Source organism: Triticum urartu, chromosome 5 (assembly GCF_003073215.2).
Source record: "Triticum urartu cultivar G1812 chromosome 5, Tu2.1, whole genome shotgun sequence".
Classification (NCBI taxonomy): Eukaryota; Viridiplantae; Streptophyta; class Magnoliopsida; order Poales; family Poaceae; genus Triticum; species Triticum urartu.
Window position 1 is genome coordinate 348,166,570 of NC_053026.1, and position 18,383 is coordinate 348,184,952.

Genomic DNA, 18,383 nt, shown 5'->3' on the forward strand with positions numbered 1-18,383 from the left:
CGGGGAGAGGCCGGATCCGCCTCTCCCTCACCTCCCCGCCGCCTCTTCGAGCTTGCTGGAGCCGCCGCCACCTCGCCGGATTTCTGCCTCGGTTCGCGTGCCGAAGAACCCTAGATCTGGAGGTCGATTTCAACTAAGTCCTCGACATTTTTCCTGTTTCAAGTGCCCATGTCCATAGCATCATATCTCCTCATCCGTAGCTCCGATTTGGGCATATAGCATATCAAAATGTTCGTCTCAGAGAGTACATCATTTAATCTCATTGCATCATTTTCATTTGAGTTCATCTTGATGCCCGAAATGCTATTGGAAGAGTGCTACTTGAGATAATTGTCAGATCTACTACTCCATTTAGATATTTGTCATTTTTGCCATGATTATTGTTGGAAATATTCCCTAGAGGCAATAATAAATTAGTTATTATTATATTTCCTTGTTCATGATAATCGTTTATTATCCATGCTAGAATTGTATTGATAGGAAACTCAGATACATGTGTGGATACATAGACAACACCATGTCCCTAGTAAGCCTCTAGTTGACTAGCTCGTTGATCAATAGATGGTTACGGTTTCCTGACCATGGACATTGGATGTCATTGATAACGGGATCACATCATTAGGAGAATGATGTGATGGACAAAGACCCAATCCTAAGCCTAGCACAAGATCATGTAGTTCGTATGCTAAAGCTTTTCTAATGTCAAGTATCATTTCCTTAGACCATGAGATTGTGCAACTCCCGGATACCGTAGGAATGCTTTGGGTGTACCAAACGTCACAACGTAACTGGGTGACTATAAAGGTGCACTACAGGTATCTCCGAAAGTGTCTGTTGGGTTGGCACGAATCGAGACTGGGATTTGTCACTCCGTGTGACGGAGAGGTATCTCTGTGCCCACTCGGTAGGACATCATCATAATGTGCACAATGTGATCAAGGAGTTGATCACGGGATGATGTGTTACGGAACGAGTAAAAGAGACTTGCCGGTAACGAGATTGAACAAGGTATCGGGATACCGACGATCGAATCTCGGGCAAGTATCGTATCGCTAGACAAAGGGAATTGTATACGGGATTGATTAAGTCCTTGACATCGTGGTTCATCCGATGAGATCGTCGTGGAACATGTGGGAGCCAACATGGGTATCCAGATCCCGCTGTTGGTTATTGACCGGAGAACGTCTCGGTCATGTGTGCATGGTTCCCGAACCCGTAGGGTCTACACACTTAAGGTTCGATGACGCTTGGGTTATAAAGGAAGTTTGTATGTGGTTACCGAATGTTGTTCGGAGTCCCGAATGAGACCCCGGATGTCACGAGGAGTTCCCGAATGGTCCGGAGGTAAAGATTTATATATGGGAAGTCCTGTTTTGGTCACCGGAAAGGTTTCGGTTGCTGTCGGCAATGTACCGGGACCACCGGGAGGGTCCGGGGGGTCCACCAAGTGGGGCCACCAGCCCCAAAGGGCAGCATGGGCCAAGTGTGGGAGGGCACCAGCCCCAGGTGGGCTGGTGCGCCCCCCACCAAGGGCCCAAGGCGGCAAGGGAGTGGGAAGGGGGGCAAACCCTAGGGCAGATGGACCTTAAGGCCCACCCTGGTGCGCCTCCCCCTCTCCCCTCCCCTTGGCCGCCCCTAGATGGGATCTAGGGGGCTGCCGCCACCCCTAGGGAGGGAACCCTAGGTGGGGGCACAGCCCCTCCCCTTCCCCTATATATAGTTGAGGTATGGGCTGCCCAATGCGCACGAGTTCCTCTCCCTGTTGGTGCAGCCCTACCCCTCTCCCTCCTCATCTTTTGCGGTGCTTGGCGAAGCCCTGCTGGAGTTCCACACTCCTCCACCACCACCACGCCGTTGTGCTGCTGCTGGATGGAGTCTTCCTCAACCTCTCCCTCTCTCCTTGCTGGATCAAGGCATGGGAGACGTCACCGGGCTGTACGTGTGTTGAACACGGAGGTGCCGTCCGTTCGGCACTAGGATCATCGGTGATTTGGATCACGACGAGTACGACTCCATCAACCCCGTTCTCTTGAACGCTTCCGCTTAGCGATCTACAAGGGTATGTAGATGCACTCTCCTTCCCCTCGTTGCTGGTTTCTCCATAGATAGATCTTGGTGACACGTAGGAAAATTTTGAATTTCTGCTACGTTCCCCAACAGTGGCATCATGAGCTAGGTCTATGCGTAGTTTCTATGCACGAGTAGAACACAAAGTAGTTGTGGGCGTTGATTTTGTTCAATATGCTTACCGTTACTAGTCCAATCTTGATTCGGTGGCATTGTGGGATGAAGCGGCCCGGACCGACCTTACACGTACTCTTACGTGAGACTGGTTCCACCGACTGACATGCACTAGTTGCATAAGGTGGCTAGCGGGTGTCTGTCTCTCCCACTTTAGTCGGATCGGATTCGATGAAAAGGGTCCTTATGAAGGGTAAATAGCAATTGGCATATCACGTTGTGGTTTTTGCGTAGGTAAGAAACGTTCTTGCTAGAAACCCATAGCAGCCACGTAAAACATGCAAACAACAATTAGAGGACGTCTAACTTGTTTTTGCAGGGTATGCTATGTGATGTGATATGGCCAAAAGGATGTGATGAATGATATATATGTGATGTATGAGATTGATCATGTGTTCTTGTAATAGGAATCACGACTTGCATGTCATGAGTATGACAACCGGCAGGAGCCATAGGAGTTGTCTTAATTTATTTATGACCTGCTTGTCAACATAAACATCATGTAATTACTTTACTTTATTGCTAACCGTTAGCTGTAGTAGTAGAAGTAATAGTTGGCGAGGCAACTTCATGAAGACACGATGATGGAGATCATGATGATGGAGATCATGGTGTCATGCCGGTGACGATGATGATCATGGAGCCCCGAAGATGGAGATCAAAAGGAGCAATATGATATTGGCCATATCATGTCACTAATTTGATTGCATGTGATGTTTCATCGTGTTTATACATTTTCTACTTAGAACGATCGGTAGTAAATAAGATGATCCCTCATTAAAATTTCAAGAAAGTGTTCCCCCTAACTGTGCACCGTTGCGACAGTTCGTTGTTTCGAAGCACCACGTGATGATCGGGTGTGATAGATTTAAGGTCACATCACACGGGGTGTAAGACAGATTTACACATGGAAAACACTTAGGTTGACTTGACGAGCCTAGCATGTACAAGACATGGCCTCGGAACACAAGAGACCGAAAGGTCGAGCATGAGTCGTATGGTAGAATACGATCAACATGAAGATGTTCACCGATGTTGACTAGTCCGTCTCACGTGATGATCGGACACGGCCTAGTTGACTCGGATCATGTAATCACTTAGATGACTAGAGGGATGTCTATCTGAGTGGGAGTTCATAAGATGAACTTAATTATCCTGAACATAGTCAAAAGGTCTTCGCAAATTATGTCGTAGCTCGCGCTTCAGTTCTACTGTTTAGATATGTTCCTAGAGAAAATTTAGTTGAAAGTTGATAGTAGCAATTATGCGGACTAGGTCCGTAAACTGAGGATTGTCCTCATTGCTTCATAGAAGGCTTATGTCCTTAATGCACCGCTCAGTGTGCTGAACCTCGAACGTCGTCTGTGGATGTTGCGAACATCTGACATACACATTTTGATAACTACGTGATAGTTCAGTTAAACGGTTTAGAGTTGAGGCACCGAAGACGTTTTTGAAACGTCGCGAAACATATGAGATGTTTCGAGGGCTGAAATTGGGATTTCAGGCTCGTGCCCACGTCAAGAGGTATAAGACCTCCGACGATTTTCTTAGCCTGCAAATAAGGGAGAAACGCTCAATTGTTGAGCTTGTGCTCATATTGTCTGAGTACAACACTCATTTGAATCGAGTGGGAGTTGATCTTCCAGATGAGATAGTGATGTTTCTCCGAAGTCATTACCACCAAGCTGCTAGAGCTTCGTGATGAACTATAATATATCAGGGACATTATGATGATCCTTGAAATATTGCGCAATGTTTGACACCACAAAAGTAGAAATCAAGAAGGAGCATCAATTGTTGATGGTTGGTGAAACCACTAGTTTCAAGAAGGGCAAGGGCAAGAAGGGATACTTCATGAAAAGGCAAATCAGCTGCTGCTCTAGTGAAGAAACCCAAGGTTGAACCCAAACCCGAGACTAAGTGCTTCTGTAATAAGGGAACAGCCACTGGAGCAGAATTACCCTAGATACTTGGTAGGAGAAGCTGGCAGGTTCGATAGGAAGTATATTGGGATATACATTGTGTTAATGTGTACTTTACTAGTACTTCCTAGTAGCACCATGGTATTAGATACCCGTCGGTTGCTAAGTGTTAGTAACTCGAAATAAAAGGCTGCGGAGTAAACGGAGACTAGCTAAAGGTTGAGCTGGATATGTGTTGGAAGTTTTTCCAAGCTTGATTGTGGATCAAAGCATCGCACGCTCCCTCTACAATCGAGATTGGTGTTTGCGTTGAGCATAGACATGATTGGATTATGTCTATCGCAATACGGTTATTCATTTAAGGAGAATAATGGTTACTCTGTTTATTTGAATAATACCTTCAGGTCTGCACCTAAATGAATGGTTTATTGAATCTCATCGTAGTGATACACATGTTCATGCAAAATAATATAGTAATGATAGTACCACCTACCTTGTGGCACTGGCATTTAAGTCATATCGGTATAAAACGCATGAAGAAGCTCCATGTTTGATGGATCTTTTGGACTCAACTCATTTTTGAAGGATTGAGACATGCGAACCCATGTTTGTTGTAGATATGCATGAGAACTCTATACAGATGGATCGTTTGGACTCACTTGATTTGAATCACTTGAGACATGCAATCATACCACATGGGCAAGATGAACTGAAAGCCTCGTTTTCAGTAAAAATGGAAAAGAAAGAAACTTGTTGGAAGTAATACATCTTGATGTGCGCAGTCCAATGAGTGGCTGGAGGCATGTAGTTGGATATCGTTATGTTCTTTACTTCAACAGATGATTTGAGTAGATACTGAGTATATTTACTTGATGAATACAGGTCTGAATTATTGAAAGTTTCAAGTAATTTCAGGTGAAGTTGAACATCGTCGTGACAAGAGGATAAAATGTCTATGATATGATCATAGAGATGAATATCTGAATTTACGAGTTTTTGGCACAGAATTAAGACATTGTGGAAATTGTTTCACAATCGAATACGCCTGGAACACCATAGTGTGATGGTGTGTCCGAACATTCATAAACTGGCACCCTATTGGATATGATGCCATACCATGATGTCTCTTATTCGAATTACACGATAGTTTATGGGGTTAGGCATTAGAGACAACACATTTCACTTTAAAATAGGGCAACCACGTAATCCGAATGAGAATGACACGGTATGAACTAATGGTTTAGAGAAACCTAGCCTGTCATTCTTAAAAGTTTGGGGCTGCGACGCTTATGTGAAAAGTTTCAGGCTGATAAGCTCGAACCCAAAGCGGATAAATGCATCTTCATAGGACACCCAAAACAGTTGGGTATACCTCCTGTCTCAGATCCGAAAGCAATAAGGGATTGTTTCTAGAATCGGGTCCTTTCTCGAGGAAAAGTTTCTCTCGAAAGAATTGAGTGGGAGGATGGTGGAGACTTGATGAGGTTATTGAACCGTCACTTCAACTAGTGTATAGCAGGGCACAGAGTTGTTCCTGTGGCACCTACACCAATTGAAGTGGAAGCTTATGATATTGATCATGAGACTTCGGATCAAGTCACTCCCAAACCTCGTAGGATGACAAGGATGCGTACTACTTCAGAGTGGTACGTAATCCTGTCTTGGAAGTCATGTTGCTAGACAACAATGAACCTACGAGCTATGGAGAGCGATGGTGGGCCTGGATTCCGATAAATGGCTCGAGGCCATAAAATCCGAGATAGGATCCATGTATGAAAACAAAGTGTAGACTTTGGAAGAACTACTTGATGGTCGTAAGGCTGTTAGGTACATATGGATTTTAAAAGGAAGACAGACAATGATGGTAAGTGTCACCATTAGAAAGCTCGACTTGTCGTTAAGATGTTTTCTGACAAGTTCAAGGAGTTGACTACGATGAGACTTTCTCACTCGTAGCGATGCTAAGAGTCTGTTGGAATTATATTAGCGATTACTGCATTATTTATGAAATCTTGCAGATAGGATGTCAAAACATTGTTTCCTCGACGATTTTCTTGAGGAAAGGTTGTATGTGATACAACTGAAGGTTTTGTCAATCCTGAAAGATGCTAATAAGTATGCAAAGCTCCAGCAATCCTTCTAAGGACTGGAGTAAGCATCTCGGAGTTGGAATGTATGCTTTGATGAGATGATCAAAGATTTTGGGTTTATACAAAGTTTATGAGAAACTTGTATTTCCAAAGAAGTGAGTGGGAGCACTATAGAATTTCTGAATAAGTATATGTTGACATATTGTTGATCAGAAATGACGTAGAATTTCTGGAAAGCATATAGGGTTATTTGGAAAGTGTTTTTCAATGGAAAGCCTGGATTAAGCTACTTGAACATTGAGCATCAAGATCTATAAGGATAGATCAAAACGCTTAATGGTACTTTCAAATGAGCACATACCTTGACATGATCTTGAAGGTGTTCAAGATGGATCAGTCAAAGAAGGAGTTCTTGCCTGAGTTGTAAGGTATGAAGTTAAGACTTAAAGCTCGACCACGGCAGAAGAAGAGAAAGGACGAAGGTCGTCCCCTATGCTTTTGTCATAGGCTCTACGGTATGACTGCTGAGTACCGCACCTGATGTGTGCCTTGCCACATATCTGGCAAGAGGGTACAAAGGTAATCTAGGAGTAGATCACCAGATAGCGGTCTAAATTATCCTTAGAGGAATAAGGATATGTTTCTCGGTTATGGAGGTGATAAAGAGTTCGACGTAAAGAGTTACGTCGATGCAAGCTTAACACCTATCCGGATAGCTCTGAGTAGAGATACCGGATACGTATAATGGAGCAACAATTTAGAATAGCTCCAAGTAGAACAGTTATTTGAAATGGCTCCAAATGTAGCGTAGTAGTTGCATCTACAAGATGACATAGAAATTTGCGAAGTACATACAGATCTGAATGTTGCAGACCCGTTGACTGAAACCTCTCTCACAAGCATAACATGATCAAACCCAGAACTCTTTGGGTGTTAGTCACATGGGGATGTGACCTTGAGTGTTAATCACATATCGATGTGAACTGGATTATTGACTCTAGTGCAAGTGGGAGACTGTTGGAAATATGCCCTAGAGGCAATAATAAATTGGTTATTATTATATTTCCTTGTTCATGATAATCGTTTATTATCCATGCTAGAATTGTATTGATAGGAAACTCAGATACATGTGTGGATACATAGACAACACCATGTCCCTAGTAAGCCTCTAGTTGACTAGCTCGTTGATCAATAGATGGTTGCGGTTTCCTGACCATGGACATTGGATGTCGTTGATAACGGGATCACATCATTAGGAGAATGATGTGATGGACAAGACCCAATCCTAAGCCTAGCACAAGATCGTGTAGTTCGTATGCTAAAGCTTTTCTAATGTCAAGTATCATTTCCTTAGACCATGAGATTGTGCAACTCCCGGATACCGTAGGAATACTTTGGGTGTGCCAAACGTCACAACGTAACTGGGTGGCTATAAAGGTGCACTACGGGTATCTCCGAAAGTGTCTGTTGGGTTGGCATGAATCGAGACTGGGATTTGTCACTCCGTGTGACGGAGAGGTATCTCTGGGCCCACTCGGTAGGACATCATCATAATGTGCACAATGTGATCAAGGAGTTGATCACGGGATGATGTGTTACGGAACGAGTAAAGAGACTTGCCGGTAACGAGATTGAACAAGGTATCGGGATACCGACGATCGAATCTCGGGCAAGTATCGTACCGCTAGACAAAGGGAATTGTATACGGGATTGATTAAGTCCTTGACATCGTGGTTCATCCGATGAGATCATCGTGGAACATGTGGGAGCCAACATGGGTATCCAGATCCCGCTGTTGGTTATTGACCGGAGAGTGTCTCGGTCATGTCTGCATGTTCCCGAACCCGTAGGGTCTACACACTTAAGGTTCGATGACGCTAGGGTTATAGGGAATAGATATACGTGGTTACCGAATGTTGTTCGGAGTCCCGGATGAGATCCCGGACGTCACGAGGAGTTCCGGAATGGTCCGGAGGTAAAGATTTATATATGGGAAGTCCTGTTTTGGTCGCCGGAAAAGTTTCGGGTTTATCGGTAACGTACCGGGACCACCGGGAGGGTCCCGGGGGTCCACCAAGTGGGGCCACAAGCCCCGGAGGGCTGCATGGGCCAAGTGTGGGAGGGGACCAGCCCCAGGTGGGCTGGTGCGCCCCCCCACAAGGGCCCAAGGCGCCTAAGGGGAGGAGGGGGGCAAACCCTAAGGGCAGATGGGCCTTAGGGCCCATGCCTGGTGCGCCTCCCTCTCCCCCTCCACCTGGCCGCCACCCAGATGGGATCTGGGGGCTGCCGCCACCCCTAGGGAGGGAACCCTAGGTGGGGGCGCAGCCCCTCCCCTCCCCCTATATATACTTGAGGTTTGGGCTGCCCAAGACACACGAGTTCCTCTCCTTCTTGGCGCAGCCCTACCCCTCTCTTCTCCTCATATCTCGCGGTGCTTGGCGAAGCCCTGCTGGATCACCACGCTCCTCCACCACCACCACGCCGTTGTGCTGCTGCTGGATGGAGTCTTCCTCAACCTCTCCCTCTCTCCTTGCTGGATCAAGGCATGGGAGACGTCACCGGGCTGTACGTGTGTTGAACGCGGAGGTGCCGTCCGTTCGGCACTAGGATCTCCGGTGATTTGGATCACGACGAGTATGACTCCTTCAACCCCGTTCTCTTGAACGCTTCGCTTAGCGATCTACAAGGGTATGTAGATGCACTCTCCTTCCCCTCGTTGCTGGTTTCTCCATAGATAGATCTTGGTGACACGTAGGAAAATTTTGAATTTGCTACGTTCCCCAACAGATACTCTGGAGGCTATGGATCATATAGAGTATGACACAAAGTAGTCTCGTGTAGGGGGTCCCGAATTGTGCATTTGAGGATCGAAGGAAACATGAGACAAGGGTGACATGATGTTTACCCAGGTTCGGGCCCTCTTAATGGAGGTAAAGCCCTACGTTCTGCTTGATTGTATTTAACGAGTATAGGGGTTACAAGAATCGATTGATGACCCACAAGTGTAGGGGATCTGTTGTAGTCTTTTCAATAAGTAAGAGTGTCGAACCCAACAGGAGCAGAAGGAAATGATAAGCGGGTTTCAGCAAGGTATTCTCTGCAAGCACTGAAATTATCGGTAACAGATAGTTTTGTGATAAGGTAATTTGTAACGGGTAACAAATACTGTCAGTGGTCTGGGAACGGGGGTCCCCAGACTTGCCTGCCTGTGGCCCGCGGCGTGGCTAAGCCAGCCGGCCGTATGGCCCGTCTTCATCAACAAGGCATCCAAGACCCTCGTGAGGGGCCAAGCCTCACGAGGCGGAAGACACGAGACCCCCTCTGGAGTGGCCTAGTCGGGCAGGCTCACGAGGAGTGGAGATATCAAGGTGAGGCAAACCTCACAAGGCTCTCATGACGTGAGCCATGACGATCGACACCAGGAGGGCGCCAGGCGGGCGCCAGCGCGTGCAGCGTCCTTGTTTCCTCTTTGGTGCTAAGGAGGCCAGCGCAGGCAAGGAGCACCGAGGCATCAGGCAAAGGTTGCCATATCGGTGCAACAAGACCCAGACCAGAAGGACGGCAAGACGGAGGTCATCGTGGAGCCCAAGACGGCGTCACCACAGGAGCCTTTCGCAGGCGGAGACCACCTTTGTCAGGATGGCTTGTACTAGTTGTCCCCCTTCAAATTTTCCCGCCGTTGTTGGCTCCCTTCCCGCTCAATATTTGGGGAGAGGACCAGGGCCTATATAAGTAGAGCTACCCACCACAGTAGGGGCATAGAGCACTTAATGGAGCAGTTGATCGAGCAGTTCATCCAGCACTCACCCACACAAGTTAGCCAAGCACAAGAACACCACAACACGAGGAGGCTGTTCTTCCCCTTGTATTGTTCATCATCAGCCCAAGAGGCAATCCACTACCACCACACTGGAGTAGGGCATTACACCACAACGGTGGCCCGAACCAGTATAAATCTTGTGTCTTTCTGTGTTGCGAGTTCGTCGAGTTCGTCCGCGAGATCTTAGCGAGCTAGGGCGTAGATCGGTGGGAGGAAAAGACTTCGCGCGCACCCCAGTGTTCGAACCTTAAGGGTTTGCCGAACCCCACATCCGAGCAAGTAAGTAAAAGTAAATAAGGTGCAGCAAGATGGCCCAATCCTTTTTGTAGCAAAGGACAAGCCTGGACAAACTCTTATATGAAGGAAAGCGCTCCCGAGGACACATGGGAATTATCGTCAAGCTAGTTTTCATCACGTTCATATGATTCGCGTTTGGTACTTTGATAATTTGATATGTGGGTGGACCGGTGCTTGGGTACTGTCCTTACTTGGACAAGCATCCCACTTATGATTAACCCCTATTGCAAGCATCCGCAACTACAACAGAAGTATTAAGGTAAACCTAACCATAGCATGAAACATATGGATCCAAATCAGCCCCTTACGAAGCAACGCATAAACTAGGGTTTAAGCTTCTGTCACTCTAGCAACCCATCATCTACTTATTACTTCCCAATGCCTTCCTCTAGGCCCAAACAATGGTGAAGTGTCATGTAGTCGACGTTCACATGACACCACTAGAGGAAAGACAACATACATCTCATCAAAATATCGAACGAATACCAAATTCACATGACTACTTATAGCAAGACTTCTCCCATGTCCTCAGGAACAAACGTAACTACTCACAAATCATATTCATGTTCATAATCAGAGGGGTATTAATATGCATAAAGGATCTGAACATATGATCTTCCACCGAATAAACCAACTAGCATCAACTACAAGGAGTAATCAACACTACTAGCAACCCACAGGTACCAATCTGAGGCTTTGGGACAAAGATTGGATACAAGAGATGAACTAGGGTTTGAGATGAGATGGTGCTGGTGAAGATGTTGATGGAGATTGACCCCCTCCCGATGAGAGGATCGATGGTGATGACGATGGTGATGATTTCCCCCTCCCGGAGGGAAGTTTCCCCAGCAGAACAGCTCCGCCGGAGCCCTAGATTGGTTCCGCCAAGGTTCCGCCTCGTGGCGGCGGAGTTTCGTCCGAAAGCTTGCTTATTTTTTCTCGGCGAAAGACTCATATAGCCAAAGATGGGCATCAGAGGGCTGCCAGGGGGCCCACGAGGCAGGGGGCCGCAGGGGGTAGGGCGCCACCCTCGTGGACGGTGGGTGGCCCCCTCTGGTACTTCTTTCGCCCAATATTTTTTATATATTCTGAAACGTGCTCCCGTGAAGTTTCAGGACTTTTGGAGTTGTGCAGAATAGGTCTCTAATATTTGCTCCTTTTTCCCAGAATTCCAGCTGCCGGCATTCTCCCTCTTCATGTAAACCTTGTAAAATAAGAGAGAATAGGCATAAGTATTGTGACATAATGTGTAATAACAGCCCATAATGCAATAAATATCGATATAAAAGCATGATGCAAAATGGACGTATCAACTCCCCCAAGCTTAGACCTCGCTTGTCCTCAAGCGAAAGCAAATCAAAAAATATGTCCACATGTTTAGAGATAGAGGTGTCGATAAAAATAAAATACGGACATGAGGGCATCATGATCATTCTTAGAACAACAACATATACATATATTGTCATATGATCTCTTATGCTAAAGTAACAATTCAATCACAATTTCAAGTATGAATCAAACTTCATTGAGAACCAACAAACTATAATCTCAGTCATTGAAGCAATTGCAATTTATCATAACATCAGAAAGAGTCAATATAAGAGCTTTTCAGCAAGTCCACATACTCAACCATCATTTAGTCTTTCACAATTGCTAACACTCACGCAATATTTATGGGTATGAAGTTTTAATCGGACACAGAGAAAGATAGGGGCTTATAGTTTTGCCTCCCAACTTTTACCTCAAGGGTAATGTCAACAATAATAGTTCATGAAAACTCACATCCAATTAGCTATATATATCTGGATCTTTCCAACACATTGTGCTTGCCAAAGGATAAAATGTAAAAAGGAAAGGTGAAGATCACCGTGACTCTTGCATGAAGTAACAAGAATAAAAGATAGGCCCTTCGCAGAGGGAAGCAGAGGTTGTCATGTGCTTTTATGGTTGGATGCACAAAATCTTAATGCGAAAGAACGTCACTTTATATTGCCACTTGTGATATGGACCTTTATTATGCAGTCCGTCGCTTTTATTTCTTCCACATCACAAGATCGTATAAAGCTTATTTTCTCCACACTAATAAATCACACATATTTAGAGAGCAATTTTTATTGCTTGCAACGATGACAACTTACTTGAAGGATCTTACTCAATCCATAGGTAGATATGGTGGACTCTCATGGCAAAACTGGGTTTAAGGATATTTGGAAGCACAAGTAGTATCTCTACTTGGTGCAAAGAATTTGGCTAGCATGAGAGGGAAAGGCAAGCTCAACATGTTGGATGATCCATGACAATATAATTTATTTCAGATGTAAGAAAACATAACCCATTACGTTGTCTTCCTTGTCCAACGATCAACTTTAGCATGTCATATTTTAATGAGTGCTCACAATCATAAAAGATGTCCAAGATAGTATATTTATATGTGAAACCTCTCTTTCTTTATTACTTCCTATTAATTGCAACGATGACCAAAACTATGTTTGTCAACTCTCAACAACTTTTATTCATCATACTCTTTATATGTGAAGTCATTACTCTCCATAAGATCCATATGATCTCTTTATTTCTTTTTATTTTTCTCTTTTATTTTATTCCCTCAAGATCATAGTAAATAATCAAGCCCTTGACTCAACACTAATCTTTATTATATATAGCTCACGGACTCGATTACATAGAAGGATCATAAAGCAAAACTCACAACTAGATCATACTAAAACTTTATTCTACTAGATCAAGATATTACCAAAAGGATCGAACTAAGAAAAACGGTAAAGATAAAAGTGTGATGGTGATACGATACCGGGGCACTCCCCCAAGCTTGGCAGTTGCCAAGGGGAGTGCCCATACCCGATACTCAGTTCTTCTTTGTTGGTGAAGAGGGTGTTGGTGATGATGGATAGTCGCACATCGAGCGTAGGAGATCCTCCAATTTGCGGATAATGCCCTTGAGTGCGATGATATGCTCCTTCAACAAAATATTTTCACTTGTGAGATACTTGTTTTGAATGCGAGCTAACTCAATCATCTTGAAAGCTTCAATCTCCATTGGGGTAAAGAGATTGTGGTGAGGTTGAAGGATGTCTTCTTTCTACTACTCCATGGCCTTCTTGATCCCATCATCCTTGTTGATCTCTCCGGGTCTCTTCTCTCTTCAGCTCTATCTTCATTAGCCAAGCATCGTTGCCCTCATTGTTGGAGGAGGAGGGAGACGACATGATGCTGGCCTTGACAACCCTGGCAGAAAACAGCTCGAAACAAAAACAGGAGATATTTGCATGATACGGTGGTCAAAACCTTCGGGAGATTATATAATGAATTTTTACGCGACCAAAATAAGTATCATGCAAGAAAACAGAGTCCAGAGAACACGAGGTGCCCACGAGGCAGGGGTGGCCCAGGGGGTAGGGCGCGCCCTCCACCCTCGTGGACGCCTCGTGTCCTTCCCGGACTACTTCTTATTTTCCTATTTTCTTAAATATTCCAAAACGGAGAAAAATTGCTATTAGAACTGTTTTGGAGTCGGTTTACTTACCGTACCACGTACCTATTCCTTTTCGGAGTCTGAAACATCGTGAAAGTGTCCCTTATGTATTCCTCCGGGGTTACGGTTTCAATAACATTAGTTTCAACATTTATAGGATTACCTGAGATATAATGTTTGATTCTTTGACCGTTCACCACCTCGGATTTGTGCCTTCGAAGTTGTTGATTTTTATGGCACAGAACGATAGACCTCCTCGATGACGTAAGGACCTTCCCATTTAGAGAGAAGTTTGCCTGCAAAAAATCTTAAACGAGAGTTGTATAACAATACATAATCACCTACATTAAACTCACGTTTTTGTATCCTTTTCATGCCATCTTTTAACCTTTTCTTTAAACAGTTTGGCATTCTCATAAGCCTGGGCTCTCCATTCATCAAGTGAGCTAATGTCAAAAAGCCTCTTCTCACCGGCAAGTTTGAAATCATAATTGAGCTCTTTAATGGCCCAATATGCCTTATGTTCTAGTTCGAGAGGTAAGTGACATGCTTTCCATAAACCATTTTATACGGAGACATACCCATATGATTTTTATATGCAGTTCTATAAGCCCATAATGCATCATCAAGTTTCTTGGACCAATTCTTTCTAGATCTATTAACAGTCTTTTGCAAAATTAATTTAAGCTCTCTATTGCTAAGTTCTACTTGACCACTAGACTGTGGGTGATAAGGAGATGCAATTCTATGATTAACATCATACTTAGCAAGCATTTTACGAAAGGCACCATGAATAAAATGTGAACCACCATCAGTCATTAAATATCTAGGGACTCCAAACCTCAGAAAATAACTTCTTTAAGCATCTTAATAGAGGTGTTATGATCAGCACTACTAGTTGGAATAGCTTCTACCCACTTAGTAACGTAATCAACAGCAACTAAAATATGTGTATACCCATTAGAGGAAGGAAACGGTCCCATATAATCAAAGCCCCAAACATCAAATGGTTCAATAACAAGTGAATAATTCATAGGCATTTCTTGACGTCTACTAATATTACCAATTCTTTGACATTCACAAGACAAGACAAACTTACGGGCATCCTTGAAGAGAGTAGGCCAATAAAAACCGGATTGCAATACCTTATGTGCAGTTCTATCTCCAGCATGGTGTCCTCCATAAGCCTCGGAGTGACACTTGCGTAGGATCTGTTCCTGTTCATGCTCAGGTACACAACGTCTAATAACACCATCTACTCCTTCTTTATAAAGATGTGGGTCATCCAGAAGTAATGTCTTAAATCATAGAAGAACTTTTTCTTTTGCTGGTATGTGAAACTAGGTGGTATAAACTTAGCAACAATATAATTAGCATAATCAGCATACCATGGAGCAGTACGAGAAGCATTTATCACAGCTAATTGTTCATCAGGAAAGCTATCATCAATAGGTAGTGGGTCATCAAGAACATTCTCTAACCTAGACAAGTTGTCTGCAACGGGGTTCTCAGCTCCCTTTCTATCAATAATATGCAAATCAAATTCTTGTAGCAAGAGAACCCATCTAATAAGTCTAGGTTTAGCATCTTTCTTTTCCATAAGATATTTAATAGCAGCATGATCAGTGTGAACAGTTACTTTAGAATCAACAATATAAGGTCTGAACTTATCACAAGCAAATACAACTGCTAAAAATTCTTTTTCAGTAGTAGCATAATTTCTTTGAGCACTGTCTAGAGTTTTACTAGCATATTGGATAACATTTAATTTCTTATCAACTCTTTGTCCTAGAACAGCCCCTACAGCATAATCACTAGCATCACACATTCAAATGGTAAATTCCAATCAGGAGGCTGAACAATAGGTGCAGAAATCAAAGCTTTCTTAAGTATTTCAAATGCTTCTACACAATCATCATCAAAGACAAAAGGAACATCTTTTTGTAAGAGATTAGTCAGAGGCCTGAAATTTTAGAGAAGTCCTTAATGAACCTCCTATAAAAACCAGCATGACCAAGGAAACTTCTTATACCTTTAATGTCCTTGGACAGGCATCTTTTCAATAGCATCAACTTTAGCTTTATCAACTTCAATACCTCTTTCAGAAATTTTATGCCCCAAGACAATACCTTCATTAACCATAAAGTGGCACTTCTCCCAATTCAAGACAAGATTAGTTTCTTCACATCTCTGCAAAACTCGATCAAGGTTGCTTAAGCAATCATCAAAAGAAGTTCCATAAACGGAGAAATCATCCATGAAAACCTCAACAATCTTTTCACAAAAGTCAGAGAATATAGCAGTCATACATCTTTGAAAGGTAGCAGGTGCATTGCATAAACCAAAAGGCATGCTCTATAAGCAAAGGTACCGAAAGGGCAAGTAAAAGTTGTCTTTTCTTGATCCTCTTTTGACACAGGTATTTGAGAGAAACCAGAATAACCATCTAGAAAGCAAAAATGTATGTTTGGATAATCTTTCTAGCATTTGATCAATAAAAGGTAAAGGGTAATGATCCTTTTAGTAGCTTTATTTAATTTGCGAAAATCAATTACCATTCTATAACCTGTAACAATTCTTGTGGGATCAATTCATCTTTATCATTAGGAACAACAGTAATACCTCCCTTCTTAGGGACACAATGGACAGGACTTACCCACTGACTATCAGCAACGGGATAAATTATACCTGCCTCCAGAAGCTTTAGTATTTCTTTTCTTACCACTTCTTTCATCTTAGGATTTAACCATCGTTGGTGATCAACAACCGGTTTGTCTTTCTCCAATTTTATTTTGTGCTGGCATAGAGTGGGACTAATGCCCTTAAGATCATCAAGAGTATATCCAATAGCAGCACGGTGCTTCTTCAGAGTTTTCAATAATTTCTTTTCTTCATGCTCTGAAAGGTTAGCACTAATAATAATAGGATATATCTCTTTCTCATCAAGATAAGCATATTTAAGAGTATCAGGTAAAGGTTTAAGCTCAAACACGGGATCACCCTTAGGTGGAGGAGGATCCCCTAGGATTTCAACAGGCAAGTTGTGTTTCAAAATAGGTCCCTGTTTAAAGAATACTTCATCTATTTCCCTTCTTTCATTCATAAACATATCATTTTCATGGTCTAGCAAATATTGTTCTAAAGGATCATTAGGAGGCACGCAATAGAAGCAAGACCAATAATTTCATCTTTACTAGGCAATTCTTTATCATGGGGTTGTCTACGAAATTTAGCAAAATTAATTCATGAGACATATCCCCTAAACCAACAGAAACAATATCCTTATTGCAGTCTATCTTAGCATTAACAGTATTCAAGAAGGGTCTACCAAATATAATGGGACAAAAGTTATCTTGTGGGGAACCAAGAACAAGAAAATCAGCAGGATATTTAACTTTCCCACACAAGACTTCAACATCTCTAACAATCCCAACTGGTGAAATAGTGTCTCTATTGGCAAGCTTAATTGTAACATCAATTTCCTCTATCTCAGCAGGTGCAATATCATGCATAATTTCTTTGTATAAGGAATGAGGTATTGCACTTGCACTAGCACCCATATCACATAAGCCATGATAGCAATGATCTCCTATTTTAACAGAAATAACAGGCATGCCTACAACAGGTCTATGTTTATTTTTAGTATCGGGTCTAGCAATTCTAGCAGCTTCATCACAGAAGTAAATAACATGCCCATCAATATTATCAGCCAAGAGATCTTTAACCATAGCAATACTAGGTTCAACTTTAATTTGCTCAGAGGGAGTAGGTGTTCTAGTATTACTCTTACGAACCACAGTTGAAGCTTTAGCATGATCCTTTATTCTAACAGGGAAAGGTGGTTTCTCAATATAAGCAGTAGGAACAACATGATCATTATAAGTGATAGTCTTTTCTTCAACTTTAATAGGTGCAACTACTTTTACTTCAATGGGAGGATTATATTTAAACCACTTCTCCTTAGGGAGATCAACATGAGTAGCAAAGGATTCACAGAAAGAAGCTACTATCTCAGAGTCAAGTCCATATTTAGTGCTAAATTCACGGAAAGCATCGGTATCCATAAAAGATTTAACACAATCAAACTTAGGTGTTATACCTGACTCCTTACCTTCGTCGAGGTCCCAATCTTCAGAGTTGCGTTTAATTCTTTCCAATAAATCCCATTTGAATTCAATAGTCTTCATCATAAAAGATCCAGTACAAGAAGTATCGAGCATGGAGCGATTATGAGAGAAAGCCGAGCATAAAATTTTTGAATAATCATTTCTCTAGAGCTCATGATTGGGGCATGAATATAACATTGACTTAAGCCTCCCCCAAGCTTGAGCGATGCTTTCTCCTTCGCGAGGCCAAAAATTATATATATAATTACGATCACGATGAACAAGATGCATAGGATAAAACTTCTGATGAAATTCCAATTTCAATCGGTTGTAGTTCCATGATCCCATATCATCACATAGCCTAAACCATGTCAATGCCTTTCCCTTCAAAGATAAAGGGAATACTTCTGATAA